At 40.9% G+C, this 13352-nt stretch overlaps 1 long non-coding RNA gene across 2 annotated transcripts in view; it reads left to right on the forward strand.

Moving 5' to 3' along the window:
* Positions 1–13352, forward strand: part of LOC123505140 — a 260629-nt gene that overhangs the window by 160275 nt on the left and 87002 nt on the right. Inside the window, exon 2 of one of the 2 annotated variants that reach the window (XR_006675069.1) lies at positions 12199–12259. The exons of the other annotated variant lie outside the window; for it this stretch is intronic. This is a non-coding gene — a long non-coding RNA (uncharacterized LOC123505140). The remainder of the gene's footprint in view (positions 1–12198; positions 12260–13352) is intronic. 2 annotated transcript variants of the gene reach the window in all.

Genomic DNA, 13352 nt, shown 5'->3' on the forward strand with positions numbered 1-13352 from the left:
TGCAGTGAGATGAATTCATCATTCTAAGCTCAACGTGTTTTGTGTATAATCTACTTAAACCGGTTAAACGGGTAAGATTGGCATCGGGGAGCCGGTGAACAATAACAATAAAAAAAAACACTGCAGGTTCAACTGGTGAGGAAATGCAAAGGGGCACTTTAAAAGCTATTTAATAACCCATAATGAAACTGACATACACATATAGATATAACATGAAACACATGAAACTGACATACACATATACATATAACACATAAATAAATACAACAATAAAGAACCCAACTTAATACCTAACAATAATACTAATCCTATATGGAGGCAATGTGGAAAACACGGACGAGGGAAGTGATACTTATGAGGTGTCGCAGTGGTGAAGTGCTGGGTGATGGTTGATCCCACGGTAGTCCAAGAGGCGTTGTGTTCACTGGTTGAGGCCTTGACCTCGACTGACTTCCAGAAAGCCAAGAGCTTGCTTAACACTTCCGCTTGAGTCGAATGGGGCCGCGTGAATCCAACTTCGGGACAGTAGCGGGCTTCATGAGACGGTGACGTGGAGGGTTCATGAGACGGTGACGTGGAAGGTTCATGAGACGGTGACGTGGAAGGGGAGGTGGAGAGGTGGCGAACGAGGTAACAAGCGGAGGAGGTGATGGTAGTGGAGTATGTTACGGGCGGGCCGTAACATTTCCTCCCCCCTAAGACCTCCGTAATGGGCTCATGAAGGAGGTGAGACGGGAGATCTTGATAAGGCGTCGGCGATGATGTTGTCCACCCCCTTGATATGGTGGACTTCCAAGTTGAAGGGTTGAGTTAACAAGGCCCACCTAAGAATGCGTTGGTTTCGGTTCTTCATGGCGTGAAGGAAGGCCAGAGGATTGTGATCGGTGAAGACCTTCGTAGTTTGAGGACCAGGATGAAGGTAGCACTCAAAACGTTGGAGCGCCAGGACGAGTGCCAGAGCCTCCTTCTCGATGGTGGAGTAGTTGAGTTGGTGTTTCTTCAGCTTGGTGGAGTGATAGGCGATGGGATGGAGGATGCCGCTTGTGGGGTCCGCTTGTAGGAGGACAGCACCCACTCCAACTCCACTCGCGTCCACTTGTAGATGGAAGGGGCGGGAGTGATCTGGCGTCCAGACCACTGGCTCCGAGGAGAGGAACGCCTTGAGATGTTGGAAGGCTTGGTCACAGGTCGGGGTCCAGTGGAAGGGGACGGAAGTGCTGATAAGGTCCGTCAGGGGCGGCCAGGGTGGAGAAGTTCCTACAGAATCGTCTGTAGAAACCAGCCATCCCCAAGAACCTCATGAGAGCTTTCCTGGTGGTAGGGACAGGGAAGCCAAGGATGGCCTCCACGTTGGCTCTCTTGGGGCGAACCTTGCCGTTCCCCACCACATGTCCCAGGTAGACCACCGTAGACTTCCCGAAGGTGGACTTGGCCAGGTTGATTGTAAGCCCGGCTTCCTGCAACCGACCCATCAGCCTCCGGAGACGGGTCAGATGTGTCACCCAGTCGTCCGAAGTCACCACCAGGTCGTCCAGATAGGCAGATGTTCCCTCCAAGTCCTGGGTGATGTAATTTATAGCCCTCTGGAAGGTGGCGGGAGCATTAGACAAGCCGAAGGGCATCACTGTGTATTGGTATAGTCCGAAGGGGGTGATGAAGGCGGATATTATTCGGGCCTCGTCCGAGAGGGGAATCTGGTAGTAACCTTTAAGTAAGTCTATAGTGGTTACAAATTTGGCTACTCCTATACTATCTATAAGGTCCTCTATCAAGGGCAATGGGTAGGAGTCTGGCACCGTCACTTTATTTAATTTCCTGTAGTCGGTGCAAAATCGACTACTACCATCTGGCTTAGATGTTAACAGGCAGGAGAAGCCCAGGGGATATACTAGGTTCTGCAAGGTGATGACAGAGCAGATAGTCTACCTCTTTTTTCATCAAGTCTCTTTTAATGGGTGAAATGCGATAGGCTGGTTGTCTTATAGGCTTGATGTCATTAGATATTAATGTTATGTCATGTTGGATAGTAGTACAAAGTCCTGGAAGGTCACCTGTGATTTCTGAAAAGTCTAGCAATAACTTTTTAAGATCAGACTGTTGTGAAGGTGTTAAGGAAAGAAACACCTCATCAAGGTTGGACATGATTTGGCTGTTTGAGGGGCGTCCTTTAGGTGACGAGAAGAGGAATTCGATGTCGGACTCTTCCTCGGGGGGCACAGGACCAGACTCCTTCCCTACCAGACATACAGGTACAGTGCGAGACAAGTCGTCCTCTGGTTCTCTGGAGTGGTAAGGTTTCATTAGATTAATATGAACTAGTTGGGAATCCTTACGACGGTCAGGAGTGTGGACCACATAGTTTAATGGACTTAGTTTTTGAGCCACAACATAAGGTCCCATGAACTTACTGTGAAGAGCATTGCCTGGAGTGGGGAGAAAAGTAAAACCTTGTCTCCTGGTTTGAAACTTCTCATGACAGATTTGGGAAGAGAATTTTGTTGCATTTTAGTTTGAGATTTGAGGAAGTTTGATTTAGCAAAAGATCTGACTTCACTGATTTTATTCTTAAGGTTACTGATGTAGTCAGACACACTGGGGCTTGAAGGAGTATTTTGAGTAAACCATTGATCCTTTAATATTTTGAGAGGCCCCCTGATCTGTCTACCATAGAGTAATTCAAAAGGGAGTAACCTAAAGAATCTTGAGGAGATTCTCTTAAAGCGAAGAGAAGGAAAGAGATACTTTCATCCCAGTCTCCTTGATGCTCCAAGCAATACTTCTTCATCATGGATTTTAATGTTTGGTGAAACCGCTCCAGACAGCCTTGGGATTGGGGTGGTAAGCCGAGGAGGTTACATGGTCGATGTTTAGCTCATTCACTATCTGTTGGAAAAAATTGCTAGTGAAATTGCTACCCTTGTCAGACTGAATTTGTTTTGGAATTCCTACCGAGGTGAAAAAATGTATTAGATGTTTTACAATGGTCTTTGATGTGATGTTCTTAAGAGGGAATGCTTCAGGGTACCTGGTAGTGGGATCCATGAGGGTTAACAAATACTGATTCCCTCGTTTGGTTTTGGGTAAGGGCCCTACGCAGTCTAGAACGATCTTTTCGAAGGGCTCCGTCTGAACTGGAATAGGCGTCAGAGGAGCTGGCACAAGGCGTTCGTTAGGCTTACCCACAATTTGACATATGTGACATGTTTTTACATAGTGTGACACATCCTTTTTCATTCCTGGCCAAAAAAATGTTGAAGAGCCTTCTTGTAGGTTTTTTGGATGCCTAGATGACCTGACAATCCATCATGAGCTAGTTCTATAATGGCTGGTCTTACAGACAAGGGATGACAACTTGATGTGTTTCTGACCAGGTGTCTAGTTGTTTCAGTTCAGGAGGTCTGTAGGCACGCATCAGGACTCCTTCCTGATAATAAAAACAAGGCAATTTAGACATATCCTTTGTCTCACTGGCAACATGTCTGATCTTAGCCAAAGTGAGATCCTGTTCCTGAGCATTAATCAAATTCTCCTTTGAAATGATGTTATTGTACAAGTTGTCAGTAGAGGCAATCATTGGTGGAGGAGGTGGTGAAAGGGCAGGGGACTTGGACTGAGACCTGGTGACTGCACACACTGGGAAGAAGTGAGGGGATGTTTCGTCCAGGGTCTTAGTGGGACTTTCTGTTAAGGGAGAATCAAGAACAATTAAGTTTGGAACAGCCAAGTTACCCGCAAGATCATTACCCAGTACAAGATGTACCCCGGTACTGGCAGTTCACCAGGTTTAATGGCTACCTCAACCTCTCCTGAAATGAAAGGGCACTGTAAGCTAATATTAGCCAAGGGATAGGAGAGCTGTGATTCGAGACCTGTAAGGATCACCTTCTCCCAGTGAAAGCCTGTTTGATGTTAGGGATGACATCTTCCCTTAAGATGGATTGGGCAGCACCTGTATCACGCAGAACCTTGACATTTATTGCCTTGTCTTTACCATCAGTCAGGGACACTTTACCTTGATACATGTACGAGTCATAAAGTTCTAGAGGAGAGTTGACAGGGTTAGCTAGGGCCACTGGTTTCTTGTTCTCAAATGTGTTAGGTTTAGGGGCCACAAAAGAAAGTTGACGTTGAGAGGCCTTGCAATTTGGGTGTCTACATTTTTGGATCGTGTGACCTGGTTTCTTACAGTATGTACACCAGGGGAATTATATGCATTTGGCGAGAATCCGGTCGGCTTACCACCCGCGCCCCAAAACCTTCCCCAAAGGAGGACCTAACATTAGATAGTGAACCACGACCTCTACTACCCAGGGATCCCATCAACAAAGCAAACGCATCAGCCACTTTAGCGGCAGACATAAGATCACTCTCTCCCGTTCTTCCACATGCCTCAGAATATTAAAGGGTAACTTGTTCTTCCATTCTTCCAGGACCATTAGATTGAGCAACTCCGAAAAGGTGGTAATGTTAAGGGCGGCTAACCATTTTTTAAATTGTCTTAGTTTCTCACTAGCAAATTCAACATAAGTGTGAGAGTCTGGTTTCACATACTTTCGGAACTGTTGTCTGTATCCATCAGAAGTGATAGAGTAGGTGTCTAGAATGTTACCTTTGATTTCTTCATACTCTACCTCATCACTAAGGCCGTTGTATTCCCTATAAGCTTTTCCTACTAGCTTGGGGACAAGGAGAGACACCCACTGATCCTTGGGCCATTTATTCCTATTAGCAATGCTCTCAAAAGCGCGAAATGACCCGTCAACATCAGATTCATCAAAAGGGAGAACTAGCGGAGCAGCTGCAGCAGGATTAAAGATTGCTAACTTTTCCTTTATATCTATTTTTTCCCCTCTAAACTTAGCGTCATTTCGTCGAGTTAACTCCTGAATTTCTAACTCTTTCTCCTGCCTTTTAAGTTGTAACTGAAATTCTCTCTTTATTTTCTTTTTCTGCCTGTAGTTGCATTTGTCTTTCCTGTCTTCTGTAGTTGCTTTCTTTTTCTGCCTGTAGTTGCATTTGTTTTTCCTGCAGCCGGTATTCTAGTCTAAGCTTTTCAATTTCCCACTGACTTATCCTATTCTTATCCTGTTCTTCCTGGGGACTGTGTATTATAGTCCTCATAGAGGCTGACATGGGAGTTAACTCTTCTATGGCATTTCCTAGCAACTGACCTTCTTGCACTAGATGTTCAACAACTACATTCTTAATGACCTCTTTAGTCATCTGAGACGTGATGGGAACATCAAAATGTTTAGCGATGGCTTTCCATTGGTCCTTCTTTATATTAGCATCTTTAAGTTGTTCCAGAGAAGGGTCAGCACAAAATCTTCAACGTTAAACTGAGCGGAAGCCATATTAAATAGATGTTAAACAAACAACAAAAAAAAATGATAAGCGAATTACTTAAGTGAGGAACTTGGCAGAGTGATAATAAAGGCAACCTTGGAAATTACCTAGATTATACTTAAGTAAACACTTATGAGTACAATCACTAATGAGGGGTAAACTAGAGAATTACGGCATTAAGAGGGATCCGGATTACTCTAGTTACGAGACTTGAGAGTGAGGAGCGAATTGTACTGAGACTTGTTATTGATAAGGAGGCGGATTAGTCTGAGAGACTAGTTAAAATGGCCGATTCTAACTAGCGAGAAAAATGATCCGCGAAGTGAGGGGATTGAGGGTTCGCATGAACATATGATGATCCCAACACTTGGATAACACTTATTACACACCTGCCTATGTGCAAAAAATAGAGATAAGTGCTATCGGTGAACACGCCTTTCTACCTGGTTTCCTGCTCTACCACTGCTATGCGATACCAATGAAAGTCACGAAGCACTTTTAACCCAAAAGGAGCCACTTGATCGCACAAAGGTAAATTTAAACCACACGCAGAGTAAGTCACAGAAAAAAAACACATCAAAGTCACAACACCACAGAAACAAAAAAAAATAATGTAATCACAGAAAAAAAGTCACTGGAAAAATGGAACACTGAACATGGGTTATAATGGTCCTGTCACGGTCGCCAATTGTTACGTTCACCGGTTAAACTGGTAAGATTGGCATCGGGGAGCCGTTGAACAATAACAATAAAAAAAAAAACTGCAGGTTCAATTGGTGAGGAAATGCAAAGGGGGCACTTTAAAAGCTATTTAATAACCCATAATGAAACTGACATACACATAGAGATATAACATGAAACACATGAAAATTACATACACATATACATATGATAAATAAATGAATACAACAATAAAGAACCCAACTTAATACCTAACAATAATACTCATCCTATATGGAGGCAATGTGGAAAACACGGACGAGGGAAGTGATACTTATGAGGTGTCGCAGTGGTGAAGTGCTGGGTGATGGTTGATCCCACGGTAGTCCAAGAGGCGTTGTGTTCACTGGTTGAGGCCTTGACCTCGACTGACTTCCAGAAAGCCAGGAGCTTGCTTAACACTTCCGCTTGAGTCGAATGGGGCCGCGTGAATCCAACTTCGGGACAGTAGCGGGGCTTCATGAGACGGTGACGTGGAGGGTTCATGAGACGGTGACGTGGAAGGTTCATGAGACGGTGACGTGGAAGGTGAGGTGGAGAGGTGGCGAACGAGGTAGCAAGCGGAGGAGGGGATGGTAGTGGAGTATGTTACGGGCGGGCCGTAACAATATATAGATATACGTGTGTGTGTGTGTGTGTGTGTGTGTGTGTGTGTGTGTGTGTGTGTGTGTGTGTGTGTGTGTGTGTGTGTGTGTGTGTGTGTGTGTGTATGTTTGTGTGTGAAGAGTTATCCATGGTACATTTTTATGGTTGTAAGTGTAACTGATTAATTTAGTATGATATTCATCCCTAAACAGGCATGATTGGCTCGTGCGTGTTATCACTTTGATAGCAACGCACAAAGACTATTGAGCGACCGTGAATTTCAGCCGCCGTATAGCTCAGACTAATTAATGCGTGTAGAAAAGTATGCACATGACGAGGCTATTGAGATGTCGGTATTCATTTGGGATTTGGACAGACTGTGTAGCGAGTATGAAACAGGTGCTTTTGTGGCCTACATTTTTACCCCGCTCTGTGTAATTACTTGCTGCCTGCCATTGATTTGTGTTCGTGTTTCTCTTTTCTTCCTTTGTCATAATCTCTAACGTAGTACTTGCGTATTTGTAACCGTTTGTTATTCTGTCTATCAGCATGTACGATAGGTGTGTTTTTAATTATTTATTTACTTATTTTTAGACTTATGTCGCTCATTTAGTCTGTTACTTTCTGAAGGTGGTATTTTTTAGTCATTTGATAAGTACTCAAGTCTTGTATTCATTTTAACAAGTCATTCAGATTACTTATTAAGTTAATTACTTAAGCATTTGGTCGGTTGATGCAACAATTAGGTCTTCAGACATCGAGAAACCCTTCATTTATGTCAGTCAGTATATATATATATATATATATATATATATATATATATATATATATATATATATATATATATATATATATATATATATATATATATATATATATTATATATATATATATATATATATATATATATATATATATATATATATATGCTTTATCACTTGAAGGTACGTGACAACACTTTCAGTGCACGACAATTTTTGCTTTATTCTCTTCAAATTTTTAGGACATGTGTCTTACGTATACAACAGTCTGTTAATTAGATTTGGTGAATATATTAACTTATTATTCTCTATATTTTCACTTGCGCCCCTTAAAAATAGACACTTGTCCCAATTATTAACAGGAAAAAACTAGATATACTCATAGCATTATGATAATTTCTTTGTCTAAGGACCTGAAATATGTCAAAAATGGTTATTTTAGTGTATTCCAGCGTTTTATGCACCAACATTCTGAAATGCAGGCAAAACACACTATTTGTCTAAGGAACTGAAATATGTCAAAAATGTGTTATTTTGGTGTATTCCAGCGTTTTATGCAACGCAACTCAAAATAGCAGGCAAAACACACTATTTGTCTAAGGACCTGAAATATGTCAAAAATGGGTTATTTTAGTGTATTCCAGCTTTTATGCACCAACATTCTGAAATGCAGGAAAAACACATTTGTCTAAGGAACTGAAATATGTCAAAAATGTGTTATTTTGGTGCATTCCAGCTTTTTATGCAACACAACTCAGAATAGCAGGCAAACCACACTATTTTTTTAAGGAACTAAATTATGTCAAAAAGGGATTATTTGGGTGTATTCCAGCGTTTTATGCACCAAAACTCAGAAATGCAGGCAAAATACACTTTGTGTAAGGAACTGAAATATGTTAAAAATGGGTTATTTTTGTGTATTCTAGCGTTTTATGCACCATACTCAGAAATGCACGCAAAACACTATATTTGTTAAAACTATATATCTATGAGTAATTTCCAAGTTATATTAATCCATTAGTGATATCTTATGATGAGTGTTTATGAACAAGTAACAGTTTAAAGCAGGAAAGTTTGGGCAGTTAATTGTTGATGCAAGTCAAGTTGAAGTGTCGTCTATTAGTGCCTCCTCACTGGCTTTCACTCAGAGCTGAGACAGCAGCGTGCAAATGGCTTGGTATGGCGGTTCTCCTGGACACAGCTTGAGGTGACTGGCTGGCTTAGAAACCCCAGAAGGCAAGGACACACAAGCAGATTGAATGCCGTGAAGCACGCCTGTTGTTTCTCTTCCCTTTTCCTGCTATTCTATTATATTGAGAAGAGAAGGAGAAGGATGATTAGGAGTAGAGAAAGAACAAAGAAAAGGAGAATTATTATTATTATTATTATTATTATTATTATTATTATTATTATTATTATTATTATTATTATTATTATTATTATTATTATTATTATTATTATTATTATTTCTCTTGTTATTTTTTTATTATTATTATTGTTATTATTATTATTATTATTATTATTATTATTATTATTATTATTATTATTATTATTATTATTATTATTATTATTATTATTATTATTATTATTATTATTATTATTATTGTTATTATTATTATTATTATTATTACTATTATCTTTATTATTTATGTTATTATTATTATTATTATTATTATTGATATTATTATTTTTTTCATCATTATCATCATTATCATTAGTATGAGCAATATTATTATTTCTGAAAGCCTACCCCAGAGTGCATATAGAACAAGTTGAACCACGTAGAATACCAAATTGTCCTGGACAGAAGCTAAGACAATGAAACTGGCAAAATAGAAAGCCAAATGAAAAGGAAATTGTGGTTTTAAAAAGATATTCACACGAGACTTAAATGTGGAATTGTCTACAGAAGAGAGAAACTCATTGGGGAGCCAGTTCCACAATTTCAACCCGTGACGGAAGAAAATGTTGAATGGAGTCATGCTAACCTCCAAAGAAGAAATGACAGTAGCAAGAACAACAACAGTAACAATTGCTACCACCACCACACAAACCTTCATACTTTGAATATTCGAAACCTCTAAAATATATAAAAACAAACATCTAATCCCAACATATAATCCTCTCCTATTCTTATTTACTTCACATATTCCAAACCCCATAAAATCTAGATGAAACAGTCGATATTCCAGCCGATTATCGTGTCACGAGCACCTTTACGTTCCTCCTTTTTTTTCATTCAAGCTGTACTTACGACACGGCATCATCATCAGACTGAAGTACAACATTGCCTGAGAGGGAGAAAGAGAGAGGGGAGGGCGGTAGCAAGGAAGAGTAGATAGAAGTATAAAGGGGAAGGGAAGAATGGGAGTAGGGAGGAAAGTGGAGAAGGGCAGGTAGGGAGTATGGAATGGCCGGGAGGGAGTGTGGAAAAGGGAGGTGAATGGAGAAAATGGTACAGAGGAGAGAGGGGAGAGTGTGTGTATAGTGCGTCACGGTGAAATAGGTTAGTTGGGGTAAGGATAGGACTACAGAGAGAGAGAGAGAGAGAGAGAGAGAGAGAGAGAGAGAGAGAGAGAGAGAGAGAGAGAATAAATGAAACTCTGATAGATTCTGGATAAAAAAAGAATAACGAGATAGAGAATAACGAAGGATGAAAGGAGAGATGGAGAGAAAAACAAGATAAAAGAGAGAGGGACAAGAAATGGAAGTAGAAAGGACAAGGAATGATGGAAAAAAGAAAAAGAATATGAAAAAGAACAACGAAGAATATAGGAGTAGAGAGAGAGAGAGAGAGAGAGAGAGAGAGAGAGAGAGAGACTGGATAGATATAAGAAACGAGGAAATAAGAGAACAGCGAAATAAAAAGAAAAGAGGAAGCGGGAAAATAAACAGGAGAGACGAAAATAATAACATAAATAAAATGAAAGAAAAATAGAGGTAAAAAAAGAATAAAGGACAGAAGTAGAAGAAGAAAATGATAACAGGAGAAATAAAAGAAAAAGAGGAACATTGCAACAATATGTCTCAAAGAAAAAAAAATAAAGGAGAGTGGAGGAGAGAGAGAGAGAGAGAGAGAGAGAGAGAGAGAGAGAGAGAGAGAGAGAGAGAGAGAGAATCATGGGAGGTCAATTCGGGAGCTTTGATGTGGATTTGATGGTTAATTGAGGGTCATATTAGTTAACCGAGCGTGACCTAACCTTAAATATGACCCGCTTGTCCTTGGAGGTTGCGGGGAAGTGGTGGCAAGGTGTGGTGGTGAATACGAGGCTTTGTGCTGAAACAGGTGTGTGCTAGGGAGGACTGATTCTCTCTCTCTCTCTCTCTCTCTCTCTCTCTCTCTCTCTCTCTCTCTCTCTCTCTCTCTCTCTCTCTCTCTCTCTCTCTCTCTCTCTCGTTTTCTCTTTCTCTTTCTCTTTCTCACTTTCTCGCTCTCCACAACATTCCTGTCCTTCATTTCCTTGCACAAGGAGTCAGAAGAGAACGAATCTTTTGATAATGTGTGTGTGTGTGTGTGTGTGTGTGTGTGTGTGTGTGTGTGTGTGTGTGTGTGTGTGTGTGTGTGTGTGTGTGTGTGTGTGTGTGTGTGTGTGTGTGTGTGTGTGTGTGTGAGAGAGAGAGCACACAGGCACACACACACACACACACACACACACACACACACACACACACACACACACACACACACACACACACACACGTACGTGAAGAGACGAAAACAAACAAACCACAAGAGCAAACGTAGAGAATTAAATTCATACTTGGAGGAAAACTTTTAACAAACTAAAACAAAGAGCACACACACACACAAACACACACACACACACACACACACACACACACACACACACACACACACACACACACACACACACACACACACACACACTTCCACGTAAAAGAGACAAACAAAAGCCAACTCAGTGACATCGTAAAGCAAAAGTTTGTCCATAAGATTGTGGGTATGTCCAATTTGCCTCATTTAGTGTCCATTTTCCCCACACGCCTCGCCACAACCACTTCCTCGCGAATTCTCAAAAGCTGTAGCCCAAACTGTACCCCAAACTGTAGCCCAAACTCAGAATTAAAAGCAATCTCGATCTATTTATTACGAAGCGCCGGCGGTTGAATGAGTCTGGAAGAGAGAGAGAAAGAGAGAGAGAGAGAGAGAGAGAGAGAGAGAGAGAGAGAGAGAGAATGGGGTTTAAGGAGCGGATGGACGAGTGCGTATGAAGAAAAGGATAGTATAATCGATAAAATTAAAAGAGAGGAGGTAGCGAATAAGAGTGAAGAGGATGTGGGTAAAAAGAGGGAATAGATAGACAAGGAGGAGAAAGAGTGATAAAGAGGAGTTTAAAGTGAAGCAGAAGAGAGAGAGAGAGAGAGAGAGAGAGAGAGAGAGAGAGAGAGAGAGAGAGAGAGAGAGAGAGAGAGAGAGAGTGAGGAAGGTGTGAAAGAATTCGTGGCAATTGATTCAATATGTATGGTATCCAATGTAGTTTCCTTGTTATGTTTTGGGGTCATTTTTGTGTTTCCGTGAATATGTTATGTTTGCTGGACCGTGGTGACCTGAGAGAGAAAGAGAGAGAGAGAGAGAGAGAGAGAGAGAGAGAGAGAGAGAGAGAGAGAGAGAGAGAGAGAGAGTGAGTGAGAGTTAACCAATTTGTGCACTATTGATACCTTACAAGCATATAGCAAAACAAACAATTAATATCAATACATAAATGGAATATTTAAACATAGAATGGATACCCTTACTTTTATTAACTCGTTTTTTTATCTCTAGGCTTTAACTTCGAGGGGAAAGGAACCCGGAACATCACTGCAAACACTATACTGGGAGGCAGGTGAGTTGGTGGTGGGATGTCAAGCTCTTATTAAACGACACATCAGCGATGCGGAAAATAGATGTCAATGTGTTGGTCTCTGTGGTTCTGGGAATATCCATTTTTTTTTCTCCCTTTCTCTTTTCTTTTTCATCAAGTGGGACAGATAGGATACTTCTCCGACCGAGACGTTACCTGGACGACCACTAATTAAAGGTTGCCGGAGAGAACATCATAAGCTACACACACACACACACACACACACACACACACACACACACACACACACACACACACACACACACACACACACACACAGGAAAAGAGAGAGAGAGAGAGAGAGAGAGAGAGAGAGAGAGAGAGAGATTTTATTCTTATTTTATTCTTTTGTTTTTGTTTGCATTATGATTTTGCACCATTTTTTTTTCCTTTATGTTAATCTCTCTCTCTCTCTCTCTCTCTCTCTCTCTCTCTCTCTCTCTCTCTCTCTCTCTCTCTCTCTCTCTCTCCACATCCTTATCGTTCCTTCCGGTTTTCTGTCGTTCATTTTTAGTTCCCAAACAACACACACACACACACACACACACACACACACACACACACACAGGAGGCAGGAACTTTTTAATTAATATGAGCAAGCACTTTCGAACTTACCTCGTCATGTCCTCTTCTAGTCACTTTAACTTTCTCATAACTACCGGAGGACTCGTCACAATGGGTCGCTCGTCCTCTTTTTATTTACTTTTTAATGGCAGTAGTGTGTGCATAAATTACTTTTTGCTGCGTGAGAAAGAGGTGAGGGAAAGACAGGTTAGTTTGGTAGGTGGACTTTATGAATGCTACGTTTGTCACGGGAGGGGCAGAGGTTGTGTTAGTGTGTGTGTGTGTGTGTGTGTGTGTGTGTGTGTGTGTGTGTGTGTGTGTGTGTGTGTGTGTATGAGGGGATTGTGTATGAAGAGGGATAGTGTGTAGTTGGATGTGTTTTCGTGGTTTTTATTATTGTTATTTTTTATTTATTTTATTTATTTATTATTTATTATTTTTTTTTTGCGGTGGTGTATATTAATATTTTTTTGTTATATATTGTTTTCTTGTTTGCGTGAAATTTTAGTTT

Source organism: Portunus trituberculatus, chromosome 17 (assembly GCF_017591435.1).
Source record: "Portunus trituberculatus isolate SZX2019 chromosome 17, ASM1759143v1, whole genome shotgun sequence".
Classification (NCBI taxonomy): domain Eukaryota; kingdom Metazoa; phylum Arthropoda; class Malacostraca; order Decapoda; family Portunidae; genus Portunus; species Portunus trituberculatus.